General features: G+C 38.5%; 1 protein-coding gene, 1 long non-coding RNA gene and 1 other non-coding gene across 9 annotated transcripts in view; 1 reads left to right on the forward strand and 2 right to left on the reverse strand.

Moving 5' to 3' along the window:
• Window positions 1–23389, forward strand: part of PSD3 (pleckstrin and Sec7 domain containing 3) — a 553221-nt gene that overhangs the window by 88475 nt on the left and 441357 nt on the right. The window lies entirely within an intron of this gene.
• On the reverse strand, window positions 16325–16473 carry LOC118147052 (small nucleolar RNA SNORA62/SNORA6 family). Its single transcript, XR_004733225.2, has one exon. It is a non-coding gene; the product is annotated as a small nucleolar RNA SNORA62/SNORA6 family (small nucleolar RNA).
• LOC103787474 (uncharacterized) overlaps window positions 16608–23389 on the reverse strand; it is a 90762-nt gene continuing 83980 nt past the window's right edge. The window contains exon 6 of the long non-coding RNA XR_008475903.2: window positions 16608–18168. This is a non-coding gene — a long non-coding RNA (uncharacterized LOC103787474). The remainder of the gene's footprint in view (window positions 18169–23389) is intronic.

Genomic DNA, 23389 nt, shown 5'->3' on the forward strand with positions numbered 1-23389 from the left:
TGGCTCACGCCTGTAATCCCAGCACTTTGGGAGGCCAAGGAGGATGGATCACGAGGTCAAGAGATCGAGACCATCCTGGTCAACATGGTGAAACCCTGTCTCTACTAAAAATACAAAAAATTAGCTGGGCATGGTGGCGTGTGCCTGTAATCCCAGCTACTCAGGAGGCTGAGGCAGGAGAATTGCCTGAACCCAGGAGGCGGAGGTTACAGTGAGCTGAGATCGCACCATTGCACTCCAGCCTGGATAACAAGAGCGAAACTTGTCTCAAAAAAAAAAAGATTGCATTTTCCAAGAATTTATTCAGTCAACTAAATGTTTATTGCATGCATTATACATAAAATGCCCCGTGTTTCCAGTTAGCAACCATAGGGCAACAGATAGGTAATAAAAGTAAGAATTTGAAGATCCTGGCATCTTTGGATCTTGTGTGGATGAGCAGTCGCTTCCCAGACATTACTGTGCAAATCGCTTGGGGACACTATTGAAATGAAGATTCTGATTCTTTAGTTCTAGCACGGAGCCTGAGATCTGCATCCTTAACAAGCTCCTAGGTGATGCTACGGTTGCTGGCTGATATGGTTTGGCTGTGTTCCCACCCGGATCTCATCTTGAATTATAGCTCCCATAATCCCCACATGTCTTGGGAGGGAGCTGGAATCATGGGGGTGGAATTTTCCCCTGCTGTTCTAGTGACAGTGAATTAAGTCTCACGAGATCTGATGGTTTTATAAAAGGCAGTTCCTTGGCACAGGCTCTCTTGCCTGCCACTGTGTAAGACGTGCCTTTGCCCCTTTACTTTCTTCTGTGATTGTGAGGCCTTCCCAGTCAAACTGAGCTGTGAATCAATTAAACCTCTTTCCTTTGTAAATTACCAACTCTCAGGCATATCTTTATTAGCAGTGTGAGAAGGGACTAATACATTAGTATACCTCATTTTGAGTAGAAAGAGATCTGAGGGTAATACTTCCTGGCTTATTTTTTCTCCTTAGATTTTGCTTTCGCTCTTCTATTTCTCTATTATTGCTGTACTGGGCCTTTTTCAGCTGGAACTTTCAGACTCATAACAACAATACATTGTTGTAGCATTTGTTGATAGCATTTCCGTATCTTTGCTTTCCACTGTTTGCATTTTCATTGATCTTTGCAAAAAAGCTACTGGCATTTGGGAGTTTTGTTTAGTAATTAGACAGCTGAAGAGACTCTAGGCCAAGTTTCATTTGCATTATGTAGGAAAGGCTAGACTTCTGGGTCTCATTTACATCCCAAGGCTGTATTTGTCCTAGACCTCTGAGTACATGCTTTGGTGCTATAGGCAAAGTCCCAGTACTGGGGCCAATTTGCTAGTTCAATTGTTGTCAGCTTTCTAATTCTCTGGATACCTACTTATTAAGGGTAAATCTCTTCAGTAAACAGCTCCCTTGCTGGAGGGCAGTCCTTTGGCGTTGTTATAAATAAATTTTGTCAGCTTGTGAAAAATAGAATAAACCTTTAAAAGTCACCACAGGCTAATAAAAGCTTCTTAGATGGCTCTAGACTGGAAGAGGTACTTTAAACATACCTATAAAAGGATATATTTTGGTGAGGGTTAGAGAAGAGTTTGTAATTAATTATATGAACTCTGAAAATTCCTGTAAATTCTACAATTAGTTTCTGCTATCATTTAGACCATATATCTTGTCCTGAATTTAATGAGGCATTCTTTTTAGGATCTTCTCTATCAGTGCTATTCAATAGAAATATGTTGAGAATTTCACATTTGAGTTTAAGTTTTCTAGTAGCCACATTTAAAAAAGTGAAAAGAAATGAATTGAATTGGCCAGGTGCGGTGGCTCAAGCCTGTAATCCCAGCACTTTGGGAGGCCGAGGCGGGTGGATCACAAGATCAACAGATCGAGACCATCCTGGTCAACATGGTGAAACCCTGTCTCTACTAAAAATACAAAAAATTAGCTGGGCATGGTGGTGCGTGCCAGTAATCCCAGCTACTCAGGAGGCTGAGGCAGGAGAATTGCCTGAACCCAGGAGGCGGAGATTGTGGTGAGCTGATACCGCGCCATTGCACTCCAGCCTGGGTAACGAGCGAAAGTCCATCTCAAAAAAAAAAAAAAAAAAAAAAAAGAAATGAATTGAATTGAATTAACGTAGATAATAGATTTTATTTTAACCTACTATGTTCAAAATATTATCATTTTGACAAAAGCTTAGTGATAATTTATATTCTTTGCTTATACTTAGAAATCTGGCCCATATTTTACACTCACAGCACATCTGCCACATTTCAGGTGCTAAATGGCTCCATATGGCTGTCGTACTAGATAGCACAGGTATATTTGCAGAGCAGCTGCAGGTATGACAAGCACAGTTTTATTTGTTCCTTTATTCCCTAATTCTCTGTTAATACCAACACATGATTTGCTATAGTGAGGCATATATGGTTAGTGAAGTATTAAGATAAAGATGGAATTTTTTACACTAATCCTAAAATCTACCATAGAAACAAATTAACAGTGAACAGGTAGGTGAGTGATCAGAAAATTATATGATGTTAGGAGAGGTCATAGAAACTTATCTTTATCCTAAGGAGAGAAGACTTAGTGGATGTAATAGTTATCAGTAAGTATTTGGAATAAAGGATATCATCTAAAGAGAAAACTTACTCGAGCAAAAGGAATGCACTCACTCTGTCTTTATCTCTAAAAAACACAGAAAAGACATTTACAACAGAATTTTCTAACAGTTGCTTGAAAAACTAAACCAACCTTTTATCTTGATGCAGTTGGACAGAGCCTAGGTTACTACCTGGATATTCTGGGTTAAATGATTGCATTGGGAAGATTTGAGTTACACAAGGAATAACCATTGGATGAGTTGTCCATTTCTGATTTTGTAGTAAATTGTGTCCTTAAATCAGATTCTTTTTATGATAGAAATAATTACTGAGTTGTTTTGTAAATTAAGTTGGAGATTGTAATAATACAGTATCAGAACTCAGACCTTAGAAATCTTGATGTCTAATGTCATTTTGCAAATGAGGAAACAAAGAAAATGAATTAAGGACAAAGTTGGACAGGTACTCAGGTGTTGACTTCAAGTCTACTACTTAAAAAAATTACAGTTTCTAATGTGTAAATGAAGAAGACTAAATCATTTCTAGTACATTTTTTAAGGTCCTATTAAATCTTCTCCAGAGTTAATAGAATGAAGAAGCCTGAAGTTCATTTTGTAGTAATTAGGGCATACTTGAGTCCTTTGATTATCCTATCTGACCTCTGAATTCAGTGATTTTTCCTAAAGAAAAGTTTTCTGTTCCTCAACTCGATTTAATGTCACAGTGTTTTATTTCCCTGGAAACTTGTGCACCTTTTTTTCTAAAGGACGAGAAAGGATACAGTGGCTCTCTGAATTTATCCATTCATTCAACAAGTATTTACTGAGGTGTGTGCCAGACACTTCAAGCACAAGTATAGGGTCGTCATTAGCTTTTACTCTGAGGTGAGAAACCATCAAATTGTTTTAAACAGAAGTTTAGGAGATCTGCTGTTTTCCTTCCTTCCTTCCTTCCTTCCTTCCTTCCTTCCTTCCTTCCTTCCTTCCTTCCTTCCCTTCTTTCCCTTACTTCCCTTTCTTTACCTTTCTTTCTCTCTTTCTTCTTTCTTTTCTTTGCTTTCATCAGTAACAAAAGGATTCCCTGGGAGTTTCAGCAGGCTATATTCCCACTTGCCTTGAATTAGTGAGATACACTTTTGATCTCAGGACACAGTTGGAATTACCTGCACTTTTAGGTTTGCTCCTTATTAGTTGTATAATTCACAATAAAGCATGAAACTTTCTCATAAAAACAGAGTATAAACCTCTTAAAAATGTTCTACCGTATATCGGTTTGAAAACCTTTATGACTTCATGATGGAATTGACCAACCTAGGTTTGATGCCACATTTCACTGATGATTTGATTTTGGTCAAATGTTATTAATTATCTGAGCCTCAGTTTCTTCATTAGTACAATGAGTGTAAAACTTGTTACATTAGAAGAATTTTTGAGGGTTGAATGATTAAGAGGAAACCATGATTGTGAAATGTTCAGCCTTATGTCTGGCACATTGTAAATATTCAATAAAAGCACAGCCATTATTATGATAATTTAGTCAAGGGGATTTTAAAAATGGGTACAAGCTAGATTGAGGGTGCTAATTCAGAGCCTTAATTTATTTTTAGTTTAGAGCTCTGACAAAATGTCTTTAATGTCTTTGTCTAAAGGTCTTGACGTTTTAACACTGTTTTTCATGTGTATGAATTAATCTTTTTAAATGTCACTAGCTGTTTTGGTGGTGTCACAACTTGACAAATGTTGCCTCCCTCATTCCACAAGTATTATCAATTTTGGACCAATTCTGGTGGTTAAGCTAGCAATTAAAGCAGTCAGAGAAGGCTCTGCCTGTAGGTCACAGTTGACCCTAGCCACAGGACACCCAGGGAGTGTCAGGAGTCTGCGTGTGTGTGTGTGTGTGTGTTCTGTTGCCCAAGATTATTGTCCTCTGAGAGAGTAAACACATCACCTTATCACTCTGTAGCCATGTTCACTTCTGTATTATTTTTTGTTTGCGTATTTTTACCACTGGAAATGTAGTCTGATTTTTAGTTCAATATTGTATCTAGACCAGTGGCTGGTCAAAAGTATTAAATTTGACTTGCTAATCTCCAAGTGAGATGAGGGAGAGACCCTATGGAAAACTGAATTGGACTCATCTAAAAGCTGTCTTTCTGGTGCCCTGTTTTCCTTGGACTGTGGCTGGGAGCTTCTTCTACCCCAGTTATGTATCTCACTTTCCTGGGGCTTAAGTGTCAGCTAGCTGAGTTGATAAATTTATCTGGGTTAATGTGAGAGAGTTAGAGGATCATGTGGTACTTTTAACTGTCTTTGTAGGCAATATTTTCTTCCCCTAACTCCTGAATTATTTGAAAGCACTTTGGCAAAACTGAGACCACTACATTACTGTAATGTAACATTTCAGCTTAGCTGATCTGTTACTGAATGTGATCATCAGGGGAATTACAGGTCATGGAAAAGGTAAATGCAGGACAGGACTCTTGTGAAAGTGTTCATAGACACATGCAACCTTTTTTCTGATTGTGTAATTACTTTAAAATAGTCTAATTTTTAAAAATTAATTAAAATTTCTTTCCTTATTACCAAAAATATCCTGGTGATTATAGATTGCCTGGGTGGGGATGAGAAGTTGCCAGTTTAAGCTAAACCACAGAGTGAGAATGAGGGAGAGGTGACTTCAAGAAGAAAAGAGGTGTTCTTTTACCAGAAGAAGGAGTGCTGGCCAGGGAGAAACAGCAGATGTCACTGGCAGATGATATGACGCTGGCCAGAGGAAGCATATGCCTTACAGAGGAATATCAAGCACAAAGGCCATGGGCAGGAGAGAGCATCACATATGAAGAACTAAAAGAAGGCCAGGCAGCTGAGCCAAGTGAGGAAGAGTCAGTGGAGCTGTAGGAATGAAGGAATGCGATTGCCAAGGTAAACTGAGGCCAGATTATGCAGGGCCTTATGGCTAAAGAAGGGTGCCTGGATTTTATCCTATAAAAATGGAAGGTCATGGAAGAGGTTTAAGCAGTTTAGCCTTTTAAAAAGATCACTCTGGTTGCCGTGCGGAGAATGGATTGAAGAGGGTCTGTAAGGAAGCAGAGGGATTAATCAGGGAGCTTTTGTAGGTGAGAGATGAAAGTTTCTTGGACCGGGATGGTGGCAGCTGTGATACAGACAAGTGGAAAGATAAATGAGTCACATTTTGTGTAGATCAACAGAACCTGATGATTGATGGGGTGTAAGGAAAGGAAGAAAGACGTAGATTTCTGTGTTGATTAATGGGGATTCATGGAGTTGCCATTTATTGAGATGTAGCACTCTTGTTGGATGTTGCTTTGTGTTACTCACATCATTCCACCTAGACTGTAAGCTTCTTAGATGAAAGATCAGGCAGCATTTCATCTTTCTTCACCTTTGATTCTAGCACAGTGCTGAGGCATTAGAATAGCCTCAGCTATTGGTTTGACATGTATCAGGTGGGTAGTTGATCCTAAACCTCACCTGCAGGGTGGCTCCTGAGAGGCGGCTTAAAGGAACAAAAACAAGCGCTATTTGTTAGTATATTAGTTGTTGTTGTTGTTTAGATTTGTTTAAGATGATGCAAGTTATGTAAGAAGAAGGTACCATGAGCATAGAAAATGTAATCAGACATCAGAGCTAAGATTTGCCCAAGATAATTTATTAATAGAGCTGGGACATTCTCTAATCCCTAGTATTCTCATTAAATCATCGAACCTATACTTGTTATTTTGAGTAATTTTTTTTCCTGCCTAAAATTTGTGTTGTTTTTTCTTCGATGCTCTTCTACATATTAAAAATAAAGCAAAACACCAAACTTCTTCACCTTCAATGCTTTGAGCTTCTCAGTTCCTTCTGGTCTCTTTGTTTTTTCTCATTTCCAAAAAAGCTCATTCTGGAGCACCCATAAAAAGAGACCGAAAGCAGAAGAAATCTGTCCAGTCACTCAGCAACACCCGCCTGAGGTAACAGGGCAAATGAAACTGCTTTAAAAATTGTTCTAGAACAAAAAATGGCTTCTAGGACATTGCGCGGTGTCCAGCTATGGTGCATGGGAGGTGCTCACTGGTTACTGAGACTCAGCCCCATTACCTTGTGTTTTTACATTCATGGCCATTGCCATCTCTGGCATGCTCTTTATTTCTTCCTAAGATTTTTTTTTTTTTTTAACTGGACCAGGTATGGTGGCTTACACCTGAAATCCCAGCACTTTGGGAGGCCAAGGCAGGATGACTGCTAGAGCCCAGGAGTTCCAGACCAGCCTGGGCAGCAAAGCAAGACCTTATCTTTACAATTTTTTTTAATACATAATTTAAGTTCTGAGATACATGTGCAGAACGTGCAGGTTTGTTACATAGGTATACACATGCCATGGTGGTTCACTGTATCCATCAACTTTAGGTATCTACATTAGGTATTTCTCTTAATGCTATCCCTCCTCTAGCCACCACCCCAGCAACGGGCCCCAGTATGTGATGTTTCGCTCCCTGTGTCCATGTGTTCTCATTGTTCAACTCCCACTTATGAGTGAGAACATGTGGTGTTTGGTTTTCTGTTCTTATGTTAGTTTGCTGAGAATGATGGTTTCCAGCTTCATCCATATCCCTGCAAAGGACATGAAGTCACCATTTTTTATGGCTGTATAGTATTCCACGAATTTTAAAACAGGAGGAGTTGAATAGAGGCTGTCTGAAAAAGAATGCCTACAGAACCCAAGCTACCTTTACCTGGAGTCCCGACCATGCAGGCTGCTGTTTATTAGAACACAGTGACAACAGTCACATGGTGGGCTCAGCCCTAACTCGCAGTCAGTTTTGAAGCTCCCATGGCAAAATGGCAGGCTCCATTCCAACAAACACTCACATTCTGGGGAAAACACATGCTTTTTATTCTATGTCATTTTTCCATTGCTGTAGACTTGTAAAATGATGATTAAGAGAATTTCAGAAACCAAAGTTATTTTCCCTGCTCTTATTTGCATATTTCTGTTTGTTAAAGATTTCTGAGGTAAAAAAGTCCTCAAAGTTTGTGGACTGTCTTCCATATCTCAAGTCGATAATTTTTAAACATGTGATAGTGTCTGAATAATGGCTTAAGTAGTGTCATTGGAAATAGAGCTCTGGAGGAGTTTGGCATGGGGGTTGGGTGAGCATTTTTGAGTTGGGTAATTAGGCAGCTACAACCATGTAGAACAGAAGTGATGATTAGACTAATTAGGAAAGTCATTTCGTAAGTGCTATGGGAGACCCAAGGGCAATGGCCTAGAAATGCTGCCTTCCCTGATTTATTTGATTGATGAAAAGCAGGTTTTCCTCTTGTGGGCTTATATATTTTTTAGAGATTTGTTTGCCTCATTTTTATCTGTTTCAGTTTTTTTTCCCCCCAAGATTACAGAGAAGCAGGCATGTCTTATTCAGTTTTGAGTTAGGGCTTTTGTGTTTTTGCTTTCATTCCCTTCACTACACGATTCCAGTGCAGCAGATTTATTAGGACACTTTTAGTCAAATCTTTGTAAAGGACTCACATGTTTTATTTAGTCAGAATTCAATTCAAGCAGCTTTTCTAGTAACAGGCCTCTCGCACCACCATGCCTGGCTAATTTTATATTTTTAGTAGAGACAGGGTTTCTCTATGTTGGTCAGCCTGGTCTTGAACTCCTGACCTCAGGTGATCCGCCTGCCTCAGCCTCCCAAAGTGTTGGGATTACAGGTGTGAGCCACTGTGCCCAGCCTCTTTTTGGTCACCTTTATACACCTAATTTATTCATGTATATATATTTTTTCCTAACATTTATTGGTGCTTACTGTGTGCCAAGCACTATTAAATGCAAGGGATTCAAAGATATCTAGCAGTTAAAGGCTTTATTTTGTTCAGTTTTATTGCCCCAGTTGCCAGCACAGTGTTTGGCTTGTGGTGGGTACTATGTAAATATTTTTTGAAAGAATAAGCATGTTAAAGGCTAGGCCTTGTTTTGTACACTCTGATTTAGCTTATATGGTTGCAACTCATTTTGCAAAATGGCTTTATTCTTTTTCTTTCTTTCTTTTTTTTTGAGACAAGGTCTTGCTCTGTTACACAGGCTGGAGTGCAGTGGTGCAATCACGGCTCACTGCTGCCTCAACCTCTTTGGCTCAGGTGATCCTCTCACCTCAGCCTCCCATGTAGCTAGGACTACAGGCACATGCCACCACACCTGGCTAATTTTTTGTAGAGATGAGGTTTCGTTCTGTTGCCCAGGCTGGTGTTGAACTCCTGGCTTCAAAGGATCCGTTGCCTTGGACTTTCAAAGTGCTGGGATTACAGGCAGATTGTTTCTTAAAGAAAACAAATTTCTGTAAAATAAATCTATTTCCTGGTAGTTTTTAAATTTAAGCTAAACCTGGTAGTTTTAAAATTTCTTCTATAACATAATAAATAAAACCAGGAGCGTTGTTGATCTTTTAAAAATAAAAGTGTGGAGTGAAAATGTTTTGCCAAATTATAATCTAGCATTAGGTATAGTTTGCGATCAGTTTTATGCATAGTATGTTGTTTGACTCCCTGTGATAGCTCCATTAACCCATTTATGCCGGAGGTCGCAAAATTTTTTTTTGCAAAATAACCAGACCTTGGCGATGACCTTGAGCAGTAGGATATGCATAACTCCCACAAGTTTAGCGTTCCAATAGTGGAATGCTAGGCATAAATGGCTTATAGTAGGCCCAGAGTGTATGAGGTCCGGAAACGTGAGTTGATTTTCCTCAAGTCCCCATGGATTAGCCACGGGGACAAGTTCCTCATCTGTCCACTTCTGGCTCTTTGTTCTGCCTCATCTTAGTCTTCTCTTAATGGAGTACTCTTTTTTGTACCCACTTGGCAAATGGCTAAAATTAGCCCATTGAGTTTAAAGAATCGTTTAGGGGCATTCAGTGATAGGTGAACTGTCTAACTCTTCAAAAACAGCAATAGTAATATATCTGCTAACCAGATAAAGAAAAATAACACCAGCACTATTAAAAAAATGCTTGTGAGATTTTTTTTCAAACATTGAACTTTTTTTTTTTTTTCTGATTTGTTCATTTTATCTCAAGAAAGAGCTGATGGACTTCAAAAGAATGCATAGAGAAGCAGAAAAAGCCAGAGAGAACTTCTTGAATTCTCTGAACCTTGAGTGTATTTTTCTGATACGAAATGGGGTAATAATACCAACCTTGCAAACGTGTCTCAGGAATTAAATCGGAAACACAGTGTAGCTCATATGAAGTACCCAGTACTTGATAGCAAAGACAAAATAAAAATACAAACAAATACAAGTAAAAATCTTAACAGCAAGGGGTGAAAACAATTTATGTGCCTTTGAAAACTTTATAACTGAAAATCTAATTACAGTAATTTATATCTATTCATTAATGCAGTTGCTCCAAGGACCTCTACTATTAACCCAATTTCAGTTATACACTGTATGTGAAAGCATCAAAATTATTTTCTTTTCAAGATAAAACTCCTAAATTCATTTTGACCCTGAATAATTAATCTAAATTAATGAGGTTTTGTTATATCCTTATCCAATGTGTATTTAAGGATCTATTGCTGTGCTACCCTGCATTTTGCATCCTAGGAATGTTAGAGACAACTGTAATCCTGGTCTTTAGATAGAACTTTGAGTAATAAAGTGAGATAGAATACTGACAGCAAACTTTGATAATAAAATGTAATTATAATATAGTACTATTAATTTAGAGTTAGAAAGTGTCCATTAAAAAAAGTATTCATCAATGTCCAAACTAAACAGGAAATATTTAATTGGCTTCTAGGAAAATGAAATACATTATTCTAATATTTTAATATTTAGAAAGAAAAGATCTCGTTACAACTGAAAAATGATTTTTTTTTCTGATAATTGTCAACTTCATTGAAATGTCTCCTTTTAGTAGTCAAATCCCAGAAGAAAATGCTCTTTTAGCAGTATATTTAACTGAAAAAGTTCATGTTATTTCTATTCAAGTTTAGGCAATTACTCTTGACAAAAGATGAATAAACTAATGTTTCATGATAAAGTCCGCAAGTATCTCATACTTAAATGAAGACCCCAAATTATAGTTGGTAGCTTTATTGCAGCTTTCATTCAAAATATGTTTTATATCATCTATTAACTAGGGAATTCCTAATGCCTTCCTATTAGGCTAAAGAAGCAAGAAACACAATAGGACAGTGACTGTATCCTTGAGTATTATGGAGTTGAGAGCCTCAAACATTCTATGCAGACCTCTGTGCTTATGTTTGTTCATTTGAATGAGACTCCAAAGGCTCACCGTCTTATAGAAGGGATAATGTTGCACTTGCAGAACCAGGTAAAAACAGGGCAGCCCTCTGCTCTATAAAAGCAAAGGGTGACCGGGCACAGTGGCTCATACCTGCAATCCCAGCACTTTGGGAAGTCGAGGAGGGCAGATCACTTGAGATCAGGAGTTAGATACCAGCCTGGCCAATGTGGCAAAATCCCTTCTTTACTAAAAATATAAAAATTAGCCGGGTGTGGTGGCCACACACCTGCAATCCCAGCTATTCTGGAGACTGAGACATGAGAATCAGTTGCAGTGAGTTGAGATGGCACTACTATACTCCAGACTGGGCAACAGAGTGAGACTCCATCTAAATAAAAAGGGAAAAAAAAAAGCAAAGTGTGATGGCTCAGGATTAGAACCATTTCCTGGTGACATTGAGCTGGTTAAGTTGGTTGGTCTATGAGGGGAAACTTGGAAGTGTTGGCTACCTTCATGGCCTCCAAGGTCTTTGCCTTGTGCACTGTGGCTTGGCCATACTACCCCACAGTCAGGATGGCAGGAGTATGATCTTTTTTGTCTATCTTCTAGGATAATAATGAATATTTAATTTTATTATTTAGATAGTATTTTCAAATAATGTGAAAAATTAAAAAAACTTCAACACTTTTTGTAGCTATAATAAAAGAATTATAATATAATTTGGTAAGACTACAAAATTCACAAAATGATATTATGGCCTCATTTTAAAAATTGAAAGTTGTTCCTTCAAATGCTCTTTGATAACATTTTTTGAGAGCATTCTTTAAAAAATGTATTACTACCCCATTTTTTTGGTATTTTTAATGCGTGTACTTAATGATGTTTAACTTTTTAAAATAATTCTGATGGATTGTTTTCAAATATGCCAATACAGTGATATTGTCCTCATGGGCTGTAAATTTGTATCATAATGTACAGACATTATATTAGGATCATATTAATGTATGAATACCTGGGCTTTAAGTATGGATCTGTTGAGAGTTGTGTAGTTAAGTTATGTGGTTTAACAACTAGAGTCAGCTCTATTGTAAATGTATAGCTTGTTTTATTGTGCTTTGCAGATATTATGTTTTTTTTAATTGAAGGTTTATGGCAACTCTGTGTTGAGCAAGTCTTTCAGCACCATTTTCCCACTGTGCTCACCTTGTGTCCCTGTGTAACTTTGTTGTAATTGTTGTAGTATTTTAAGCTTTCTCATTATTATATCTATTGTTATGATCTATCTGTGAACAGTGATTTTTTTTTAATAATGAGATAGTGTCTCACTCTGCTGCTCAGGCTAGATTATGGTAACACAATCATATTTCACTACAACTTTGAACTCCTGGGCTCAGACGATCCTCCTGCCTCAGCTTCCTGAGTAGCTTGGACTACAGTGCGTGCTACTATACTCAGCTAGTTAAAAACATTTTTTTTGTAGAGACAGCGTCTGGCTATGTTGCTCAGGCTGGTCTCCAACTCCTGGACTCTGGCAGTCCTCCTGGCCTCCCAAATGGTAGGGTTACAGGCATGAGCCCCTGTGCCTGGCCATTCAGTGATTTTTGATGCCACTCTTGTAATTGCTTTGGGACACCAAGAACTGTATCCATGCAAGATGGAGAACTTAATAAATGTTGTATGTTTTGACTGCTTCATGACTGGTCCTTCCTCTGTCCGCTATTTCCTAGATACAACATTGTGAAATTAATCCAATTCATAAATCTATAATGGCTTCTAAGTGTTCAAGTGGAAGGAACAGTCGCATGTTTTTCACTTGAAATCAAAGAAATGATTAAGCTTAATGAGGAGGGTGTGTTGAAGCCAGGGGAAAAGTTAGGTTTCCTGCACCAACAGTTAGCCAAATTATGAATGTAAGGGAAAGGTTCTTGAAGGAAATTTAAAGTGCTACTTCGGTGAATACATGAATGATAAGAAAGCAGAAGCCTTAATTGTTGATATGGAGCAAATGTGAGTCATCTAAATGGAAGATCAAATCGCTACAACATTCACTTCAAACAAAACCTAATACAGAGCAAGCCTTCAATTCTGTGAAGGCCAAGAGAGGTAGAGCTAAGGAAGCTGCAGAAGAAGAGTTGGAAGCTAACAGACATTGGTTTATATGGTTTTAGAAAGGAGGCTATCTTTATGACATAAAAGTGAAGCAGCAATTGCTGATGTAGAAGTTGCATCAAGTTATTCAGAAGATCTAACTAAGATGATTGATGAGTGAGGCTATGCTAAGCATCAGAGTTTCAATGTAGACAAAACATCCTTCTATTGGGAAAAGATGCCATCTAGAATTTACATAGCTACAGAGAAGTCAATGCCTGGCTTCAAAGCTTCAAAAGACAGGCTGACTCTTGTTAGGGTCTAATGCAGTTAGTGACTTGAAGTTGAAGCCGTTGCTCATTTACCATTCTAAAAATCCTAGGGCCCTCCAGAATTATGCTAGAGTACTCTGCCTGTGCTCTATAAATCAAGCCTGGATGACAGGACGTCTATTGACAGAATGGTTTACTGAATATTTTAAGCCAACTGTTGAGGCCTACTGCTTAGAAAAATATTTATTTCAAAATCTCACTGCTCTTCAACAATGCACCTAGTCACCCAAGTGCTCTGATGGAAATCTACAAGGAGATGGATGTTGTTTTCATGTCTGTTAACACAGCATCCGTTCTGCAGCCAATGGATCAAAGAGTAAATTTAACTTTTAAGTCTTATTATTTAAAAAATATATTTCATAAGTCTGTAGCTGCCATAGATAGTAATTTCTCTGATGGAAGGTGGGCAAAGTCAATTGAAAGCCTTATGAAAAGAATTTACCATTCTAGATGTCATTAAGAACATTTGTGATTCATGGGAGTGCGTCAAATACTAACCTGAACAGGAGTTTGGAAGAAGTTGATTGCAACCCTTATGGATGACTTTAGAGGTGAGTTCAAGACTGCAGTGGAGAAAGTAGCTACAAATTTGGTAGAAATAGCAAGAAAACTAGAATTAGAAGGAGAGCTTGATGATATGACTGAATTACAACAATTTTATGATGAAACATTAGTGGATGAGGAGTAGCTTCTTACGAATGAACAAAGAAAGGTGTTTCTTGAGATGGGATTTACTCCTGGTGAAGATGCTGTGAGCATTGTTCAGATGACAACAAAAGATTAGACTATTGCATAAACTTAGTTGATAAAGCAGAGGTAGGGTTTGAGAGGATTGACTTCAGATTTGTTCTGTTGTGGGTAGAATGCTATCAAACAACATTATATGCTACAGATAAATCTATTGTCTTAAGAGACCACCGATGTGGCAAACTTCTTTTTGTCTTATTTTTTAAATTGCCACAGCCACCCCAACCTTCAGCAGCTACCACCCTGATCAGTCAGCAGCCATCAACATTGAGACAAGACCCTTCACCAGCAAGAAGATTACAACTTACTGAAGGCTCGGATGAGTGTCAGTATTTTTTTTAGCAATAAAGTATTTTTTAATCCAGATGTGTACATGGACATTGTTTTATTTTTAGACATAATGCTCTTCCACAGTTAATAGACCGCAGTATAAACAACTTTTGTATTCACTGTGAATCACTGGTGTGATTCACTTTATTGTGATACTCGCTTTATTGCCGTTGTCTGGAATTGAACCCACACAACCTCCGGAGTATGCCTGTATAGAAAGAATCTTAACAAGACGTATTCTAAATACTTTTCAAGTGCTAGCTTACTTAATCCTTGTAACAACCTGAGGAGTTTATTTTATGGTTTTCTCTATTTTCCAAAGACATTGGGACATTAAGTATCTTGTCCAAGGTCAGCCACTAGTAAGTGGTAGAATCTGGACTTGAATTCATTTGGTCTGACACTGGAGCCTGTACTCTTTAAATCACCATGGTAGTCTTTCTGCTTCAGCAATGAGTGGACTTTGTTTTTTTTGTGTGTGGGGGGGTTGACCTGTGACCTTCCTTGCTTGTTTCCTGATTTCTATATCTTGAAACCACTATATTTCATCCATCTTTTCATTCAGCAGATATTTATTGAGAATCCATTATGTGGTGCTGAGGGCTAGCAGTATCTATGTGGACCATTATATGTTACAACTTAGGTGCTCAACAGTCATTGAATTTTGTAGCTTAATGTCTAGGAGGGAAGATAGGTATAACCAAGGGAAACTCACTGGGGAAAGAGGCAGGGATGGGGAAGCAGGGGTGCAAATAACTCTCTAAAACTTGGAACTGAGAGGTTTAAGAGATTTAGCCAGGTTGGGCAGGGGGTGTAAGAAGCAGAGGGTGGTATTCCAGTTAGGGGTAGCAGCCAAGTTCAGAAACTAGAGATCAGAAGCTGTGGAAAGAGTTCGGAGAACTGAAGTAGGTTTAATGTGGCAGAAGCACTCAGTGTTTTGAATTAGGAGTGGGGATGATGAAGGGTGTAAACAGTATTAAAGTGTTCTAAGATCAGGCAGAAGAGCAAAATAACTGATTAACTTTACACTTTGGTCAGTTGGATATATTTATCGTAATCTCTAGGAGAATAAAAGCCTAAAAGCAGAGTGTATAACATCTAAACTTGTGTGTGTATGAAGGAAGAGAGGTAATAATACGAACCAAACCCAATCAAAAGGAGGCAAGAAAAGAGAGAAAGATAAAATAGATGAGATGAATAGCACAAATAAGATGGTAGATGTAAACTCTAATGTGTTTGTAAGTATATTAAATGTGTATGTTCCAAATGTGCCAATTAAAAGATAAAGACTGATAAAACCCAGCCAACCAGCCAACCAACCAACCAACCAAGCTGGATGCTACTTTCACCTGACAGAGAGGGAATACCTCTAGGAGATGAGAAATGACAAGAGGTGACAATGAGATAAGCTACCTCCATCTCCTTCACTGTCTGTCTACCGCAGAAGCCACCACATTCTTAGGAAAGCCACTGGACTTCCCACTGTAAGTGCAGTGCAGGTGGTCCTGGGAGGTTAGCAGGGTCTGGGTTACTCAGGTGTGGCTTTTCTACCAGCTTGTGAGCAACTTTTTGGCAGAGGTGGAGTCTCCCTCACATCCCTTGTACTTTCTGCAGTATTTGGCATGCAAGTAGGCCTTTAAGTAGCATTTATCATGTGTGTGCATTTGATTTTCACGTTAAGATTGTAAACTCTTTGCAGGCAGGGAAACTGTTATACCTTTGAGTTTTTCCTAATATCTGCTAAAACATAGATCAGTGTATAATGAGTGATTCTTATTTAATTCTCTCAAGATTAAATCTGATTTCTATATAAGGATACTGTTCCACCTCTCAGTGATTTGGAGATTTGTTTCCACAGCAGAGAAGAAACAAAAACTATTTTCTGCAATAAGAACCTGATAACCTACTTTTGCATAAGTAGATTTTACAGTAGAAGAGTATATTCTTTTTTCTTTTCTTTCTTTTAGTTGTAGCGAGAATTTCTGTTAAACTTCACTCACTGGGCCAGAGACTGTTCTGGCTTTAGTGAAAAACTTGTCCCTTGCGTAGCACACTATCTACACTTGTGGGTTCATTGGCCAGTCAGTGGCCTCAACTCTGAGCTCTAACAAGAATATATTCTTTTTTATTTTAAAGAACATGATGTATTTACTATCAAAATAAGTGCTTCACTCATGTATAAGCTGTACTAAGATATTGGTAGTAAAATAATAAAAATATTTTTCTTGGAAGAACTATTGTATAGACCATATCGAAACAGCAATTTATTTTTTTGGAATGAAAGATACTATTGATGCTGTTAATCCAAATGCCAAAGGTTCTCTAGTTGAGTAAGAATGTGCTGCCTAAGAGAAAACTCAGTTGGCGTCATGTAAGAGCCGCTCATTATGAATAGAAAGAAATTACATAATCCAAAGTCAAAGCAAGTCATTCTGTTTTTAATTACAGTGTATAAAAATTAAAACATGGACCCAGGGTCTAACTGGATATACTTCTTGGCAATAGATATTTTGGAAGCATGCAGTGAAAAATACAATAAAGTTGGCTATGTGCTGACCACCCCCCAGTATCCTGGCGGTTTCCCATTTAGTAATTGTATTCAGCTATTGTGAAATCACAGAATTTTAAAGCAGAAAAAGATCTCAGAAGTCTTTTTGTAGCTATTCATCCTCCAGATGAGAAAATAAGCCCATAGTGGTGAAGGGATTATACTGAGGTCATATAGCAAACTCCAGAAGGAATGTAGGCATCTGGACTCCTGTCTGGCTTTCTTTGAGACTGAACTGCTTCACTGCCACCTGGAAGCTCTTCTGTGGTTGTGGCCTCTTGCTGGCCTTAGTGTAGTGATAAGGGGTTGGGTATGAGGGTTGAGGGTGGGAGAGAGGAAGGGAGAGGGGTTGAAAGAGAGATGAGTTATTGTCATTGAGAAGGATTGAGAGATGGAGACACAGAGAAGATGATAAAGAAGTATGTCTGCTTTGCTCTTTCTTAGAAGTGGTACCAGTAAAGCAGTACTCCGAAGCAGTGTCAGCCTGAATGTTGAGGTGTGAGAACATTCTATACCTGTCGCTCGCTCCTCCATTCCTGCACTGTAAATCCCATCTTGAGGTTACTGTGTCTGTGCTTGTTGCCTGTAGTCCAGTCCAACTGTAGACGTAGCTGTCTCAGGTTATGGAGAGATGTTAAGCAGAGAAGAGGCAAATTGGAATGTGCATGTTTTATAATCTCTTAATTTTCAGATTTTTTGCATCTTAGCAAAAGGATTTCCTGAGTATAACCTCATGTTTCCTTTTCTACTTGCAAATCTGAACAAAATCCTGTGACCTTTCTTGCTTACTCAGAGCTGGACATTTTAAGATAAGTCAATGCAAACTGATTTTCAGAAAGTATTTTGAATGCTTCAGTTATATTTCCCAGTTCACTCAGAGTCTGTTATGGATTTGCTTCTGTGAAAAAGTGTTGAAACCCAGCGTGTGGACGTGCAGTGTTGCTTTTAGCCTTGCCAGCGGTGCTCTCTGGACTTTTCAGCAAGCTTCAGCTCTGAGCTGTGCTACCTCCTTTGGCTCCTGTTGCGATTACCTGGGGCCAGATTCTGGCTTTTAAATCCCTCCCGGGTCAGGTGGGAGCCTGGCCCAATGGAGAATGGCAGTCTTAGCTACTGATGATCAGTTGCTGTTTTCCTTGCTAGTGTCATGATATCGAACATACGGGTTCTCAGTAAAACATGTACTGTTTACTTGTTTTTACTAAAGTCCATCTCTGGTGACATCATTGGAAGCCTCTCAGTTTAACCTCTTCCTTTGTAGTTTCTATGGTAGGAAATAAATTATGGCAGTTAAAATCTTATTGCTTAAGTAATGTGTGTTGATTTTAGGAAAATCAGAAAATAGGGTTAAGTAAAAAGAAGAAAATATAAATAATTTAGAATCTATCTCCCAGAGAGACAACTGGTAACATTTTGGTGCATAGCCAAATGTTTAATGTGCATTTATTTACATAACATTAACTATATTTTAATAAAAATGACTTCGGGCTGTGTGTACTGTTTTGCACTAATATTTCTCATATGACATGTTTATACATCTCTCATACCAGTAAATACAATTTTGTATTTTCAAAAAACAAATCTCTCTTACTATCTTTTTAAATACAGATAAGTATAAAGAAAATATGAAGGCTCATTATCTCTCAATCCATGTGACATGTTAAAACGATTAGTAATAAAGCAAGTAACATTAGTTGGTTGCTGACTACATGCCAGGGGGACTATTTTATCTGTTAGCTCCTTTAATCCCCAGAAAAGCCTTAAGAAGTAGTTGCTATTATTAATCCTGTTCTACAGATGAGGATACTGGGCTAAGTATTTAAGACAATTCCCAAAGTCATACAGCTAATAGGAAATGAGCTCGAATACTTTGGCTCAAGAGCCCATTTCTTTTCCTTTTTTTTTTTTTTTTTTTTTTGAGGTGGGGTGTTGCTCTGTTGCCTAGGCTGGTGTATGGTGGCGCAATCTTGGCTCACTGCAACCTCTCCCTTCTAGGTTCAAGCGATTCTCTTGCCCCAGCCTCCTGAGGAGCTGGGGTTATAGGCATGTACCACCACACCTAGCTAATTTTTGTATTTTTAGTTGAAATGGCATTTCACCATGTTGGCTAGCCTGGTCTTGAACTCCTGACCTCAAGTGATCCACCCATCATTTGTTAACCACACACATACTGTTAGACTTAAAAAACAAAGTCAATAATCTTTCTTGATTTAAAAACAAATCTCCCTCTGCAGCATGTATAGAACTACCTCATTCTCTGTAACAGCCACAGAGATGTCCATTGTATACTTTCATTTAACTATCCCCTTCACTACTGATGGACAATTTGGTTGTTTCAGATGTATTTGCAGTTAGAAGCAATGCAGCAATATTTTTATACTAATGTTACTGTTTATTGAGTGATAAAATCAGTTAATATGGGTAAATGCATAGAACAGTGCCTGCTACATAGTAAGATCAGTGATTTCTATTGTTGTTGATAATACTATGTGCCATGCATTATGCTAGAACTTAATTCTCAAAATATCCCTATGAGGTAGATACTGTTATCCCTGTTTTATGCTGGAAGACATTAAGAAAGACAATGAGTTTAAATAGTTCTTGTGTCATGTAGTAAGTGAAATCTGTGATGTGAACCCTTTTGGAGCTTGTGGTCTTGACTACTCCTCTTTACATATACCCTGCTTCAAGGGTGTCAGAAATGGAGGCAGCCCTGGTAGCGGCAAATGGTAATGTCCACATGCGCTCCCACCACGAGGATATGAAATTGCCTGTGTCAATATCCCTTTCTAGTCCTGGATATCACAGATGCTACAGTTTTTAATTGGTGAAAAATAGTGTTTGAATATAATCTGTAATTTAATAATAAGGTTGCACAATGTATCTTTATGGGGCATTTGTATTTCTTTTTTTGTAAACTGCCTTTGTTCATGGTTTTATTGGATAGTTTTATTTTTAATGATTTTTATGAACTCTCTGTAAAATAGAGAAATTAGCTTTTGAACTCTCATATGCATTGCAAATGTCTTTCTAATATAAGCATTTTAATGATTATATTTTACATTTTATGGTGGTATTATAGTTTATGTGAATGGTGGGACTTTCATTCTTTCCAGTCTTTCATTACAATGCTGTCAAGAACATCCACTTATTATTTTCTTAGGAAATTTCTTAGAAGAGTAAATGGTGTATGGAAGGGAATATACATTTTTAAAAACATTGGTCCATATTTTCTGTCTCTCTCAAAGGACGACAAAAGTACATTGACCATCAGGGTATGACAGGGTGCCTATTTCTCAATTAGCCAATTATATTACATGATATTATTTAAATATCAAGGCCAATTATAGTTTTTTGATTATGAGTTAAGATTGAAACATTTTCCATTTTATTTGCAGTTAGTATTTTTTCCTTTGTGAATTGCCTGTTCATTCCTTAAGAAGGATTTTGACTATATGTGCATTTTTTTTTCCGGAGGAATATATGTACAATTTTTAAAATTTTATAAAATCAGTTATTTAACAGTGGAATGAGCTTTCCCAACACTGATGGTATTAGAGCAGAAGTTAAGATACTGAAACTGTTTAGGGAAAAGAATGAATGTTTATTAATTTACTATCATAAGTCTTTTACTCTTTCTGTTTTAATCTTATAAAGAACAAGGGACTTAAGCCAGTGACTTACCTATAGTTCCATAGTTGTAAATGGCAGAAATAGGCTACAAACCTGTGCCTGACCTTTAGCACATTCCTTCTATAGCCTTCTACGCCTGAACCATACATAATCACATTAGTAGTAAGTTAGCTGGTTGAAACCTATGGTACATATTGGCAAAAAAAAAAAAAAAAAAAGAAAGAAAGAAAAAAAATTCAGAAAATGTCTATCTAGAAATATTTTGTGCATTTCAGAAACTCGGTGTTCTTTTATTTTTATTTTTATTTTCGGCAACTGTTTCATTAAGTACTCTGCTATATTAGGGACATAGAAAACAGGTGGGGACTAGGCCAAGACCTTTTCCTCTTCCCCACCCTTCCAATTCTTGTCCCTTTTTAAAGCTTTGCTTCCCACCTGCCACCCAGCAGGCCTCAGCACTGCAGGGAGTGAAACCTCTGCCATCTCTTGTTCTCTCCTCACTGCTGTGTTTCTCTTCACACTCTGGTACTTAGAATGTTGCTTTTTCTATTTCTTCAATGCCATGGCAACAGTACATAGTAACTGCTTTCCTTCTGGTCAAGGAAAAAGATTTTGTACTTTTCTTTCCCTTTGACCTGTTTGTTTTTTGTTTTTTTGTGTGTGTGTTTGTTTGTTTTGAGACGGAGTTTCACTCTTGTTACCCAGGCTGGAGTGCAATGGCATGATCTCGGCTCACTGCAACCTCCGCCTCCTGGGTTCAAGCAATTCTCCTGCCTCAGCCTCCCAAGTAGCTGGGACTACAGGTGCGCGCCACCATGCCCAGCTAATTTTTGTATTTTTAGTAGAGACGGGGTTTCACCTTGTTGACCAGGATGGTCTCGATCTCTTGACTTCGTGATCCACCCGCCTCGGCCTCCCAAAGTGCTGAGATTATAGGCATGAGCCACCGCTCCCGGCCCTTTTGACCTGTTTGTAATTAACACTGTGGTCCACCCTTTCCTCCAATGAAAAGCAAGGAGGTACTAAACTGTAGTCAAGACTGCAGGACCTGCTGGATGTATAGCTAGCGAGTCTTCTGCGCTCCTTTGCAGCAGTTTAAACCCAAGCCCATCCTGATCATTGGTTCTGAAACAGCAGTGATTATATCCTCCATCCCTGTTTCTCTGCCCCATCACTGTCTTTTTCTTTTTTTTTGACTGGGTATGTTATATTGGAGGTTGGTTCCTTCAGTCTCCCTCCACTAGAATGTAGAGTCCAGAGGAATGGGGTTTCCTTTTGCACATTGCCCTGTGTGTTCCCTGGGACTAGCACGTAGTGGGGTCCATAGTTCTTGCCAAATGGCCACAGGACTTGGTTGTGGAAAGCCTAATTTCCTTTCATAGGATTTGCTCTCCTTGTATCTTTTTCTCGCTTAAAGGTAGTGTTTAGATTATATGTGGCCCTCTCTGGGAAGTGTGGTCAGCTTCAGAGGATTTTTTTTTTTTTTTTTTTGAGGCAGAGTCTCACTCTGTTGCCCAGGCTGGAGTGCAGTGGCGCAATCTTGGCTCACTGCAACCTATGCCTCCTGGGTTCAAGCGATTCTTCTGCATGGGCCACCATGCCTGGCTATTTTTTGTGTTTTTAGTAGAGACAGGGTTTTGCCATATTGGCCAGGCTGTTCTCAAACTCCTGACCTCGTGATCTGTCCACCTTGGCCTCCCAAAGTGCTGGGATTACAGGCGTGAGCCACCTCACCCGGCCAGCTTCAGAGGATTTTGAAGTCCATCAGATCCCAGGGCCTGAGACAAGTCAGAGCCTAGCTGGAGTGGATTATAATTGACATAAAAGATTTGCATTTGAAATAACTCAGAGGTTGGTTTGAATCCTGTTCCCCATGTTTTTAGTTCCTGTCTGAGTTTAAGGAAGGCTTTTTGAACCTGTTTCCTTATCTGTAACGGGCATAATAATGCCTACCTCAGCTTGAAGTGAAGATGAACTCTGACAATATATGGAAACAACTGGTACATAGAAAAATGAGTGATGGTGGTATTATGGTTATTAGTATTTTAGTTTTCTTCTGTGTGACTTTCTATTGGTAAATGGAGTTATTTCCTCATTTGTATTATAGGCTACACAATGTAATGGTTAAAAGCTGGATCTGGTGGCTTTGGAGTTTGATGGACTGGGATCCTGTCCTTCTGCCCCTTAACAGCAATGTGACATTGTGCAAGAGCAAGCCTCCATTTGTAAAGACAAATAAATGGCCATAATATTAGTATATGCCTCAGACTGGACAGAAAGATTTGATCAGCACAAAGTTTGCTTCATACTAAGTCCTTAGTAACTCATATTGTATAGTTTAATAATAACAGCAGAATAAAGGAAGCTTAAACTTCATCTAACTCTTCAACTCTAGTTCTCCCATTTGATTTCTAATTCTGCCTTGTAGTTCAATCAAGATCAAATTGATAGCCTTTTCAGATAGTCTTTCATATATATAGGACTGAGTCCTGTTATGAACTGACTTGTGTCTCCCTAAAATTCACACATTCAAGTCCTAACCTGTAGTGTGCTGACTGTATTTGGAGGAAGGGCCTTTGAGGAGGTAATTAAGGTTAAATGGGATCATAAGGGTGGGCTCCTAATCCAATAGGACTGGTGATCTTCTAAGAAGAGGAAGAAACACCAGAGTGTGTACACACAGAGGAAAGACCATGTGAGGACAAGAGCAAGAAGGTGGCTGTCTCCAAGCCAGGAAGAGAGCCGCCACCAGAAACCAACCCAGACGGCACTGTGCTCTTGGATGTCCAGCCTTCAGAACTTTGAGAAAAATGTCTATTGCTTAAGCCACTCATTCTTGTATCTTGTCATGG

Source organism: Callithrix jacchus, chromosome 13, assembly GCF_049354715.1.
Source record: "Callithrix jacchus isolate 240 chromosome 13, calJac240_pri, whole genome shotgun sequence".
NCBI classification, from domain to species: domain Eukaryota; kingdom Metazoa; phylum Chordata; class Mammalia; order Primates; family Cebidae; genus Callithrix; species Callithrix jacchus.